The following is a 12885-nucleotide window of genomic DNA, read 5'->3' as shown; positions in this document are numbered from 1 at the left end:
TGTATGGGTTGAAGCAATCTCCTCATGCTTGGTATGAGAAGGCTGACACTCATTTGTCAAACAAGGCTTCAGTAACAGTCCAATAGAAAGCACATTGTACGTAAAGCATGAGGGTGATGTACTTCTTATTGTGGTTCTTTATGTGGATGATTTGTTGATCACTGGACCCAATGAGAGACATATTGCTGAATTTAAGGCTGATTTGAATGCTACTTTCAAGATGAAAGATTTGGGGTTGTTGCATCATTACTTGGGTATACAGTTTAAGTAGTGTGATGGTGGTATTGCCTTGTGTCAAAAAAGTTACATAGAGACATTGCTATAAGTTTGGACTTGAGGATTGCAAACCTATTGCTACTTCCATGGAAACATGTTTGAAATTGAGTCTTCATGATGCTACTAATCCTACAGATGTCACTCTTTAATTACCAAACTGTTGTGGATGCCTCATTTATGTATGCAACACGAGGCCAAATATTCAGTTTGCAGTTTCACAGGTTAGCAGATTTATGCATAGCCCAAGGTCTAAGCATTGGCAAGCTGTGAAGAGTATTTTTCACTACTTGAGTGGCACTTTACATCTTGGCTTGTTTTATCCCAAGGGGGGATCATTGCCGCCAGACTTACATGCTTTTTCGGACTCAAATTGGGTTGGTTGTTTTGACACACGAATGTCCACAAGTGGTTTTATTTTCATGCTTGACAGTCTATGTACATCATGGCTGAGCAAGAAGCAACCTAGTGCGGTCACTTCCATTTGTGAGGTTGAGTACATGGTAGTCTTCACAACTTTGGTTGAGTGTGTATGGCTTAGATGCCTTATGGCTGATTTGGATAGGACACTGCCAACTATCTACACTGACAAACAAAGCGCATTGGTAGTTGCGAGGAACCCAGTTTTTCATGCTCGCACAAAGCACATTGAGGTGCATTACCACTACGTGAAGGAGAGGCTCTCAGCAAGAGAGATCATCTTGGCTTTTCTGCCAACACAAGACAACCTTGCAGATCTTTTAACAAAGGCATTTTCTCATGAGAAGTGAGAATCTTTCCACAAAGCTTTGGGCTTACTCCTCTTTGTGAACTGATCATGTCCTCAGGGCATGGCACTTCCCTTTACTCTATGTGCCAGATCTGGTTCACCACATCACTCCAGGGGGGATTTGTTACCATATACATGTAGTAGTGATGTGCATGAACACACTTAGGATCGCCGGGGTATTTTTTCCCTCTTTAGGAGGTTCCCCCCCATGCATTGTATATACGCCCATCATTCTAGGGCTATCGATCTTTCCATTGCACACGAAGTAAAGCACTCTCTATTGTGTGCCTTGAGCTTCCTTTGTCTTCACCAAGTTGTGTGTGTTTTCCTGCAGCGTTAATTCCAACATAAACATTGTGGTAGCTCTCCATCCTTCTACTAAACATCTTGGAGGCATTGTAAATGGTTCATTGACTATGAGTTCTGATTAGGAGACTGGTTCCTATCAAGAGCTTTAGCTTTCCACCTTGATTGCCAAAATGAAATGAACTGGATTGCTTTGATAGCTATTCTAGAGTTAGACTCAAAGTAACTGGCCAATTTCAAATGATCATACGAGGACTTCATATGACTAGATGACACAATCACACATCAGATACAAGATGATGGATCTAGACTTCAGATGATTTGACATTAGACCAGATGAACAAATGAATTGAATGGAAATGAAAGACTTCAAATCACGAACATGGAATGAGACAATTGAAAATATACTCAGATTTAAAATAAGGTTCACATACAAAGTTCAGATATCAAGGATTTAGAAATATTAATCTAGGAGTATAATTGGCACAATGTCTGTCCATGAATGTTCTCAAGCTCACTAAGCTCTACAAAAAACAAAGATCAAGGAGACGTGAGTAGTGACCCCAAAATAGGATTAGTGGGGCCTCTTTAAAGGTGTTGAGGTTGGGCTGATCGGAGCAGTCGTATAGTGTTAGGTAACTGGTGGTAACTTTTCCAGATAACTCGAACGATTTCCAGATAAATACTTAGAGATAATTCGTCTTCCAAGGAATCTCTAAGGGCTAGTTCACACATTCTATAGTTGACAAATATTGTGTTTGTAAGTTCCATGACTAGACTTTGAGGTGATGGGTGTTAAAAGGGTCCAAATTCTCTGGTGGCTTGGTAGTCCTCGTGATGTGATCACTCATTACCATAATCGCAGGGTGAATATATTAGAAAGAAACAAATTTACATCCGAATACCTAAGGAAGGGTAGTAGAGAGGAAGAGGTATACAAGGGGGATTCACCCATCCACTAGTCAACATATACCCAAAAAGGAACAACATACAAAATATCAATCATCTTTGGGGCAAGGGAGGAAGGCATCCAATTCAACTTGAACTCTAGCTAGGCAACCATGGTCCTTTTGCATCTTGCACTCCACGTGTGGACTTCAATCTTGATGTCTTATTCCCATGCTTCAACCATTATGTAATTTTCTCATTGATTTTTTCAATGCATCCCTGAGCCACTAAATGTTGATGATGCATGTCTAAGACTTTTAGGAATCCATTCTCTTTTTCCAAAGTCCTATGTTGCCATTTGCAATCAAAGCTTTGTGCTAGGGAAATCAACACATTATCCCACAGAAATTCAACTATCAATTTGTTCCAAAAAATAGACATCAAGGTTTAGGGGGTCCTTATGCTATAATGTTCGAGGAGCTCTAGAGTAGGGAGAAAAAAGTAGAGAGAGAGAGAGAGAGAGAGAGAGAGAGAGAGAGAGAGAGAGAGAGAGAGATCTATAATGAACATTTTGTTGAGGCTTATGAACACATTGATGTCCTATTGAGGCCTATAGGACAAATCATACACAACAACTTTATCAACACAATCCACTTTGATGCATCTTGTGGAATGTCAAGACTTGGGAGAAGCTTTGTAGGTTTCTGGCCATGGTGCTTCTTTGGTGTAATGGACCTATTGTTGGTTCTAACGCATGCCCCTTTTGGAGTGCTTCCACTAACATCAAGGGTAAAGGCTACCTTAAATTACACCCCCAAAGTCCCTTCCTCCCCAATGACTGATAAGTTAGCCCTAAGAAAGAAAGAAGAGCTAATTGTACATCTTAAGAATGGTCCCTCAGATGAGTCTTGGACTCAAAGAAGAAGGGATAACAATAACTACACTTTTGTGTGTCAGCGCATGCGTGCATGCAAGAGAGAGAGAGAGAGAGAGAGAGAGAGAGGCGGGGGGGGGGGGGGGGGGGGGGGGGGGGGGGGTGTTCCCTTGAGAATTTTAAAATTTGAAAATTTTTACATGTCATTCAAATCATTCCCTTATTTTTTGAATCTCTATATTTTATCACAAAACTCAACCTCAACCTCTTCCCAGTACCTACTAAACGACCATGCCATGAAGAAAATGACATGCAAATTGGAACTTGAAATATTATTTGATTTGATTTCTTGAGTAAGATGTATATTTCCTCACAATTTTAGTGCTTACCATCTCAACCACAACAGTAAACCACACGAGGTATTTAATGAAGCTTGAGAGATGAGATCGATGAAGGGCAAGGATTTGCATGGATCTTGAGGGGGATGGATGGCCCACAAAATCTCGGCGGTGTTGACATCCTTGTTCTCGAGTTGAGCCTCAAACCCATGACCTCCATGCCAGCATGCTGGTGTGCTAACCATGCGCCCATGTGGGTTTGGTTGTCTAACCCTCCACTTTGCAACATGATAGAGTGAACATGTTCAGGCAAAAGTAAACGGCCCAAAAAAGTAAACTTGATCTCCATCCAATGGGTGCCCATTGTCATGAAAACCATGCCCATGTTCACCATCATTGATCCCACCTCTCTATTGGAATTAGGGTTGCAAGGAAACACACACCGCTTGGAGAAGATGAAGAAGCTCAAGGCACACAACAGAGAGTGTATTGCTTGGTCCACAATAGAAAGATAAGTTAGCCCTAGAATGATGGGTGTATATACAATGCACATGGGAAAAACCTCCTAGTGAGGGGAAAAATTCCCTGACGATCCCAAGTGCGTTCAAACACATCACTACCTCATATATGGTAAGAAATCCCCCTAGGAGTGATGTGGTGAACAAGAGATAGCACATAGTTTATAGGGAACTGCCATGCCCTGATGACATGATCAATCCACAAAGGGGAGTAAGCCCAAAGCTTTGCAAAAAGATTCAAACTTCTTACGAGGAAATGCCTTTGTAAACAGACCTGCAAGGTTGTCCAATGTTGGCACATAAGCCCAAGCTGATCTCTCCTGCTAAGAGTCTCTCTCTAACATAGTGATAATGCACCTCAATGTGCTTTGTGCGAGCATGAAAAATTGGGTTTCTTGCAACTGCCATACACACTCAACCATAGTTGTGAAGACTACCCTGTACCCAACTTCACAACTAGAAGTAGCCACCATAATAGGTTGCTTCTTGATCAACCATGATATGCATAAACTGCCAAGCATGAAACAAAAACGACTTGTGGACACTCATGTGTCATAACAACCAACCCAATTTGAGTTTGAGAAAGCATGTAAATCTGGTGGCAATGATCCCCCCTTGGGATAAGACATGCCAAGATATAAAGTGCCACTCAAGTAGCAAAAAATCCTTTTGACAGCTTGCCAATGTTTAGACCCTTGGCTACGCATAAATCTGCGAACCTGTGAGATTACAAACTGAATATCTGGCCTCGTATTACATACATAAATAAGGCATCCAATATCAATTTGATAAAGAGTGACATCGGCAGAATCACCAGCATCATGAATACTCAATTCAAACCTATCTCCATTGGAGTAGCAATACGTTTGCACTCCTAATTGACAAGTCAAAAATTACATAATAATGTCTCTATGTAGCTTATTTGAAACAAGGAAATACCATAATCTCATTTCTTAAACTGTATGCCCAAAAAATGATGCAAAAGCCCCAAGTCTTTCATCTTGAAAGTAGCATTCAAATCAGCCTTGAATTCAGCAATGTGTGTCACATTCAGACCAATAATCAACAAATCATCTACATATAAAACAACGATAAGAAACACATCACTCTCATGCTTAACATACAAAGTGGTTTCAATTGGACTGTTACGAAAACCTCGTTTGGATAAATGAGTGTTGCTTTCTCATACAAAGAATGAGAAGACTGCTTCAATCCATACAAAGCTTTCTTACATTTTCATACTTTATCTTCTTGTCCTTTCTTAACAAAATCGCGAGGCTGTGCTACATAAGCACTACAAATTGGAGTTTTATCCTACGATTAGCCAAAAATACATTAAATTCATGAGACATATTCTCCCCCCTTCAATCTAAACGGAGGGTACTCATAGTACATTTAGAGACACTTTCAGCCATAGCCAAAAATTTCTTGAAGCATATGAACACTTCAAATTTAGCTTTAAGTGGATACACCCATGCATGCCTAGAGTAATTATCAATGAAAGTCACAAAGTAAAGGTAATTGCTTAAGGATGGAGTTTACACAGGCCCACAAACATCACTATGCAAAAGTTGCAGCCTGCATGTAGCCCTTACTAAACCATCCTTTGGAAACTTCGAACGTTACATCTTACCTAGAATACAACCTTCATGAACATGCTTAAAAGGTGCTTCATGAGGCGACAAAGAAGCAATCATATTAGATTTTTGCAAACGCAACAAACTGACAACATTTAGATGCCCAAAATGTGAATGCCAAAGTTTTGTATCTAAAACAACCTTCAAATCCACAACTGCATTTGCAAAATTTTACCCACACTTATCATACAAAGTGAGCTTATATAGCCCACGACACAAAATAACAAATGCAACTTATTTTACTCGATCGTAAACTGTATATCTATCATCCACAAATTTGACAACAAGACCAAGTCTCAGAAGTGCAGATATAGACAAAAGGCTCTTTTTGATCCTTGGTACATAAAATGCATCAACAAGGGTGAAAGAACTGCCATTCATAGCAGTTAGCACAATCTTTTCAACTCCCTTGACTTGATAAAAGGCATTGTTGGCACAAGTGATTGTATTCCCATGAGAGATAGCCTCGAAAGAGGTAAACAAGTCACGATGTGAAGTAATGTGCTTTGTATTACCACTACCAAAGTACCACACATGCAAGTCTGCAGCAACTGACATACATGCATCGTTGATAGAACGATCATAAGTACACCATGTACTAAATGCCCACTCTGCATCTACATGTCTCTTTCTTCTTGGCCTCTTTTGCCTTCAACTTGGGGTACCGCTTTACCCAAGTGATCATTAGCTTTGCAATAATGGCAATGCATCTTCTTCTTGCCCTTTTCACCAAAATTCTTAGACCAAGTGTTTCCAGGAGAAGCATTAGGAACATGTGAGTTTTCACTCGTTGAAAAACCATGAGAAATAGATACATTTCTATTACCACCTTTTCTTTGAGTAGCAACAAAAGCCTGTTCAATTGCATGTTGTTTAGCCCTGTTCTTTCTTGAAAGTGAATCTTGCAGCAACAATGTTCATAATGCATCAAACTTGACATCTTGAGGGTTTCCTTGGGTCATAAGTCTCCAAGTACTAGCAAAAGTCTTTAAGAATTTGATAATGCATCAAGAACAATCTACACAAGTGGACTGTCAGAAATGACTTCACCTACAGAAATGGGTTGCTCATTAATTTCCTTGGTACCAGCAAGGAAAGTGTCTCATGTCATCTTCCTCATGCATAATCTTTGACTCGAGCTCTTTATGTAGCAATGCAATTTTAGCCTCATTGCAACTTGCATAAAGACCAACTAGAGAATCCCAAGTCTGTTTTGTTGATTTAGCTGAGCGAATGTGAGGAGTAATAGTGCACTTCACAGATAATGCAATCAATGCATGAGCTTACGCATCTCTAACATCTCATCAAGACTGCTCAACTGTAGGGAAAACAACTCTAGCAGCAGCAGACCTGCCACCAGAACCTGCAACATTCTCAACAAAGCTTGTATTAACAAAAGGCGGACATACATCAATGCCTTGCACAACATTCCAAATTCCCTTTGACAAAGAACATGTGTCATCATATAAGCCCACATTGGATAGTTATCCCCATCCAATTTATCCTCAGTAGCAAACATCTTGAAAACATCTATGTTGTTGCCATCCATGGCGAGTGATTGCACCTGATTTGAAAACTACCCAGAAAGAGGAAAAACGAAGTAAGACCAACACTGCGTTATAGCACAACCCAAAGAGCAATGTAAAGGACTTGTTATGTAGAAATTTGCATTGATAGAATTACACACAAAAGGACGAAATTGCTTGTGCAATACTGCATGTAGTAGAAACGGAGGCCGAAATGAGCCCGAATCAAAAATTTGAGCAAACCCAGCTTTACGTTCGCCCAAAGTATTTGTTAACCTACTGACGCTCACCAAAGCTCACCCAAATTGGAGAAAGTGAGTAGGCTGGTGCTGGCGATGCTGACGACTATGCCCGAGAGGACGCAACGTGCTCTGATCCTCGTTGTTGGAATGTGTTATGGAATTTGATATTTTACTATTTTTACAGCGGACATGTGGAAAAGGCTGGACCGAGCTAGGCCTATGCGAATGGAAATATATATATTGTACATTTTATTATTCAAGTGCTCTTTTATGAGCTTTGGCCATTTATGACCAGCCGGCCAATTCGTACTCAATTTGACCATTCAGAAAGCAAATTTAGATCTTTTTGATCCTACACTAGAGATAAGTACAGCTACACAATTCTTTTCCATTTCATTTAATTTTATCGTTTTGTCTCTCTTTGTTGTGGCAAAATCTGTGAAGACCTCAATCGTACATTAATTTTTCATTAATTTTATATACTACGAAAAAGCTTGAACATTGCCAACATAATGTTTAGCACTCTTAATAATACTACTAATAATATCGACATAGCTAGTGTGCATAGTTGATTAAGAGAAATTCTTCATTTGATTGGGGATGTGTTTAGTACACGACGACGAAGAAGAAGAAGAAGCAGCAGAACAAGAAGAAGAAGAGTTTGATGTTTTACGATCATAGGGTAAAGGAGATTGCGTGTGAATCTAAATGGAACGATGATGTATAAACCTACGTACATATCTATTTCTCATTTCTTCTTGTGACGAAGCAAAGAACCCCAAGAACAAAAACAAAACGTGTGATAAAACTTGTTGAGGGCGACAAACTATGGCTCAATTTCAAAGAGACATGAGCTTGTAGTGGGAAATCTCTCTAAAAAATATATATATATATATATATAAGAAAAAATAATAATAATACATTTGTTGGAGCTAGGATAGAGCTCGAAACAGAGTTGCTCATTAGTTTCCTCCTCTGTCGCAGCAGGTCCTCGCGCCATGGTGTCGCTAGCACCACCCTGGAAAATGGAGGTCTCTTTCGCCACCCCATTGGATGCGTCAGTGACGTCGACACACTCTCTCTTTATGCATGCAGAGTTACGTATAGGGATTTCTCTCTCTCTCTCTCTCTCTCTCTCTCTCTCTCTCTCTCTCAATTTCCACCCCTTTTTCTTTTTTTCTTCTTTCCTCTCGTAAGGTGGAGAAAACTCTCTCTCTCTCTCTCTCTCTCTCTCTCTCTCACACAGTTGCCTGCATGGCATCACCCACCCAGTGGCGTCGCACCCAACCAGAGCCGCCAACCAATTACGCAGAACGGTGGGCTACCCACCAACTTTGCATGCACATCCTGCACCCAACCAACGGGCCACCCATTTGATCACCCACTAAACTCTCTCTGTCTGCTATCGGCACACACACACACATCTGCCTCTTTGCCAACTCACAACACACACACATGTCATGCCGTCACCCGCCTACTTCACTTTGCTTGAGCGTCCAGAACGTTATAGACAACCTGTCTCTCTTTTGCGCAGTTTTCCGCACACTTTTTCTCCACCCCATGTTAGGTGCATGCAACTCTCTCTCTCTCTCTCTCTCTCTCTCTCTCTCTCTCTTGTTTACTACACAAGGCGTACACACACCCAATCCCAGTCTTGTCTCTCTCTATCTATCGCTAGTGCAACACGGGGAAGGCCAGAACTTGTTGAGACAATATCCTAGGTGAAGAGCATCTCAAAGCTTGTTGCTTGTATTGTAGCAGAAACGCTTCCTTCTCATAGCTACTACCAAATGCAAAATGAGCAGTGATATCCACTGTCAGAGCATGGAACTCTTCATGAGCAAAATTGATCTCCTTGCATGGAGAATTTTCAGACTCTAACTTCCATTACTCCAGCATGACACTTGCCAAGTTCGCAATTGTCAGAACCATTCCCTTCAATTTCTCCGAAACAAAAGCAGGGGTCACTATTTTTCTGTGTTGTACCCACTTCTCTCCTTCTAGAGTGCAAGTAGGACCTGCAGCTGAATTGGAATGTTCGGTTTTGGATAGTGCGTAGGCGTCATAGATAGTACTTCTTTGCAAACCTCAGGATCATCAACAGTTAGAGAGCCTAGATTTTCAACCCAGTCAAAAGACAAATGGTTTTCCATACTGCTCAGACCATAAGGAATAATGAGAGAGGACTTGAGAAACAATATCATGGGTGATGTGCTGCAATGGAGAGGCTCAAGCAACGGCAGTCATGAGGGCAAAGAACTCGCAAAGGTTACCAAAGAGGGAGCAATAAGGGGGGACCCCTGATGCCTTGCACTCTCACGCATTTCAACATGAGCAAAGGCCCCAATACTCACAAACGCAGAGCCTTGAGTAGAAGCGCCAAAGTAAGTAAGAGCAACAGAGCGGCTACCACATCCAAGGCCATGACAGAAGAGAATTATGCAGCTACCAGCAAAGCACAAGAAGCTCCCCATTCTTCTTTATTGAGACGATGTTGTTCGTAGTCCTCGCTTCACTTCAGCACGATTCAGGAGCCCTCGATGCCCCTCATGGTAGCAGCCCAGGCTTTGGCTATGCCATCTGCTCATTGTGAATTTACTTATCTCTAAGCTCTCAATCTTTCTCTTTCTCTCTCTCTCTCTCTCTCTCTCTCTCTCTCTACAACAGCTCCAAACTACCAGCTCTCTCTCCCTCCCCCCTCTCAGTAAGGCCAATTACAGAGGCGGACAGTGACGACGCTCTTCAGCGATGGTTGCAATCTTTCTTCCGACTAGGCCGGCAGTCAGACATCCTCGGGCATTGACGATAACGTTAGTGATGCGTTTTTAGGCTTTCAATGTAATCTTTCACTTTACTTCATTTTGTTTTTGTACTTAGACATTGTATTAGATCCATAAGTATTGTATTAGATCCATAAGTATTGTCTCACCTTGTTTTCATAGGTTATTTTTGCATTTTAAAGACGGCTACTATAATATTTCATTTCATTTCTTTTTCTTTTCACAACCCCCCGCCATCCCTTACTGTTATTTTTTGATAATTGACGTCAATCATGTTATATTTTTCACAATTATGCAATGTATAATATATATATATATATATATATATATATATATATATATATATATATATATATATATATATATATATATATATATTATTAATGATAATAAAATACATTAGAGAACACACAACTACCTGATACTTGAACAATACAACAGGTAGGGCTTATATATAATTTGGATGCTAGTGTCATACCACCCTCAAAATTGCAGCTTATTCCGAGAATTTTGTTCATTCTAGTTGAACATGGTCATTGAGTTGGAAAGTTGTTTTTCGATGAAACTGTCAACCAAAATTAAGTGCTTCAAAACCGTTTGAGTACAAGTTGCCTTGCAACTACTCATACACTCGATAAGTTCTTGCTATTGCTATTAAAATGTTCACAATTGTGTTCTATGTTTATTTAGCGTTCTTTTCAAATGGGTCTACCTAGATTTTAAATTACACACACTCTTTGTACATTATATTTCCACTTTTCATGCCAATGATAAACAGATATATCACACATTCATGTCGACTTCTCACTGTTAACATGGCATGTTCTCTGTATGTCTCTCACTATGATTGTTCCCATTCTTGTACAAATTCTCTCCCGAATTATCCGTTTTACAATCGACTCCATATATTCCGCCTTTAACACAAAGTTGAATTTCAATGCTTTGTTTTTGAGAAAAGTTTTGCAGATCCATCTACATACACTGTTCTCCCCAGGTATGACATTGCTTAATGCATTCTGATAATACCCCTCTTGAAACATCATTACAATTATCCCTGATAAGTAAAATCTCTCTATGTATCTTTAGACCTAAAAGTAACATTATCTAATTCAACACGAGTGCTTATCCCATCTCTTCTCTTATCTTGGCCCCTCCAAATTCCCTCATCCTTCACCACATCTCCTTATGCGCGAATCCCTCTAGTTTAATAGTGGTTTGATAGATTAATACTTATTATATTTGATTTCTTTAAAGTGAGTCTTTTTGCAAATATTCTCACGCCCCTACAAATACCCTAGCACCTTTGCAACAGGCAATAATTTTTTCAGATGCTTCCTTACTTGTTTACATTATGTTGCAAAATCCATTGTTTCTAATGTCATGGGTTCTACTTTCTTTGATTGGACTCTTCCTGAGATGACTTGTTATACCACTACTTACATGAGCTCAGTTGATGTGCGATGATCGTTAACATTTGGTACATGCTTCCACATTCCAATCTATTCCAATTTCATAAATAGGTCATTTTTTTCCACTTTTTATGCCATGTCTAGTCCATTGGTCACAGGCACACAGATTTGCCGATTTAGGTAGTGTGTCAATGCTCATCCTAGTGTAGATTCGTCGATTTAGACAGCACACTAACAAACTGTAGATTCATAATTTTGTTTACCAAATGCAGATTCGTCGATTTAGACAGCATTAGTGTAGATTTGCCGATTTAGGCAGCGCGTCTTATTGGTGTAGATTCACCGGTGATTGAGACAACACCGATCACAAAATCATGCTGTAGTGGCTGGCCACCACTGTAATTGGTATGATTTTGTTACCCAGGGATTTTGGATTTGGTTATTTGGATTTTGGATTTGAAACGGGTATATGTTGGCAGATGTTTGGATTGGAATTGGTTTATGAAAGTGAACTTGAGATTGATGAGAATTGATTATTGAATGATGAGCGTGACCAATGATATTCCGATTCATCAGGGGTATGACATATTCTGCTTATTCTAGTGGTATGGGACACTAAAATAGGTAGTATGTGGATGACAGCAAGCATATGCAATGTTGTTTAGTTTCACTATTTTTTACTATATGCTTTTTTTTTAATACAGATTTCTAATCATTATTTTTGACAAGTATTGTTTGCAGATTTTTATCTTCGCAACTGAGGACAATTGCTTTCCAACAGAGAGGTATGTTATGGAATTGATATTTTACTATTTTTACAGCTGATAGGTGGAAAAGATTGGACCGAGCTAGGCCTATGCGAATGAAATTATATATATTGTACATTTTATTATTCAAGTGCTCTTTTATGAGCTTTGGCCATTTATGACCAGCCGGCCAATTTGTACTCAATTTGACTATTGAGAAATCTATAAATGACATACGTGCAAGAGGGAAATGGTCACTCTTGCACGGGGGGAGATTGCACCCACTGTCTGTGTACTTCTTCTCTACTCTCCCCTCATATCTCTAGCCCTGTCGGCGTAGCACTCCACTCTAGGAGGTGCGCCTGCACGTGCTCGCTTACTCTGTCTCGCTCTCTGTCAGATTTGCTATGGCGTTTACGCGTACATGATTGTGCAAGTATGGAGATCTATTGATTTATTATCTGTAGCGTGTTATTTTATGTATTTTGCAGGGACGCCACGACTTTCGTTTGTAGCAGAATTAGGGTTGCAAGGAAACACATAGCTTGGAGAAGATGAAGAGACTCAAGACGTATAACA

General features: G+C 40.0%; 1 long non-coding RNA gene across 1 annotated transcript; it reads left to right on the top strand.

The window, feature by feature from the left end:
• The first annotated feature begins 8918 nt into the window (after positions 1–8918).
• Positions 8919–12581, top strand: LOC147462538 (uncharacterized). Its single transcript, XR_015189982.1, has 3 exons — positions 8919–10209; positions 11833–11965; positions 12040–12581. It is a non-coding gene; the product is annotated as an uncharacterized LOC147462538 (long non-coding RNA).
• Positions 12582–12885: the final 304 nt, after the last annotated feature.

Source organism: Adiantum capillus-veneris, chromosome 2 (genome assembly GCF_014529385.1).
Source record: "Adiantum capillus-veneris isolate H3 chromosome 2, ASM1452938v2, whole genome shotgun sequence".
Lineage (NCBI taxonomy): Eukaryota > Viridiplantae > Streptophyta > Polypodiopsida > Polypodiales > Pteridaceae > Adiantum > Adiantum capillus-veneris.
This window is presented reverse-complemented; position numbering and strand designations above follow the sequence as displayed.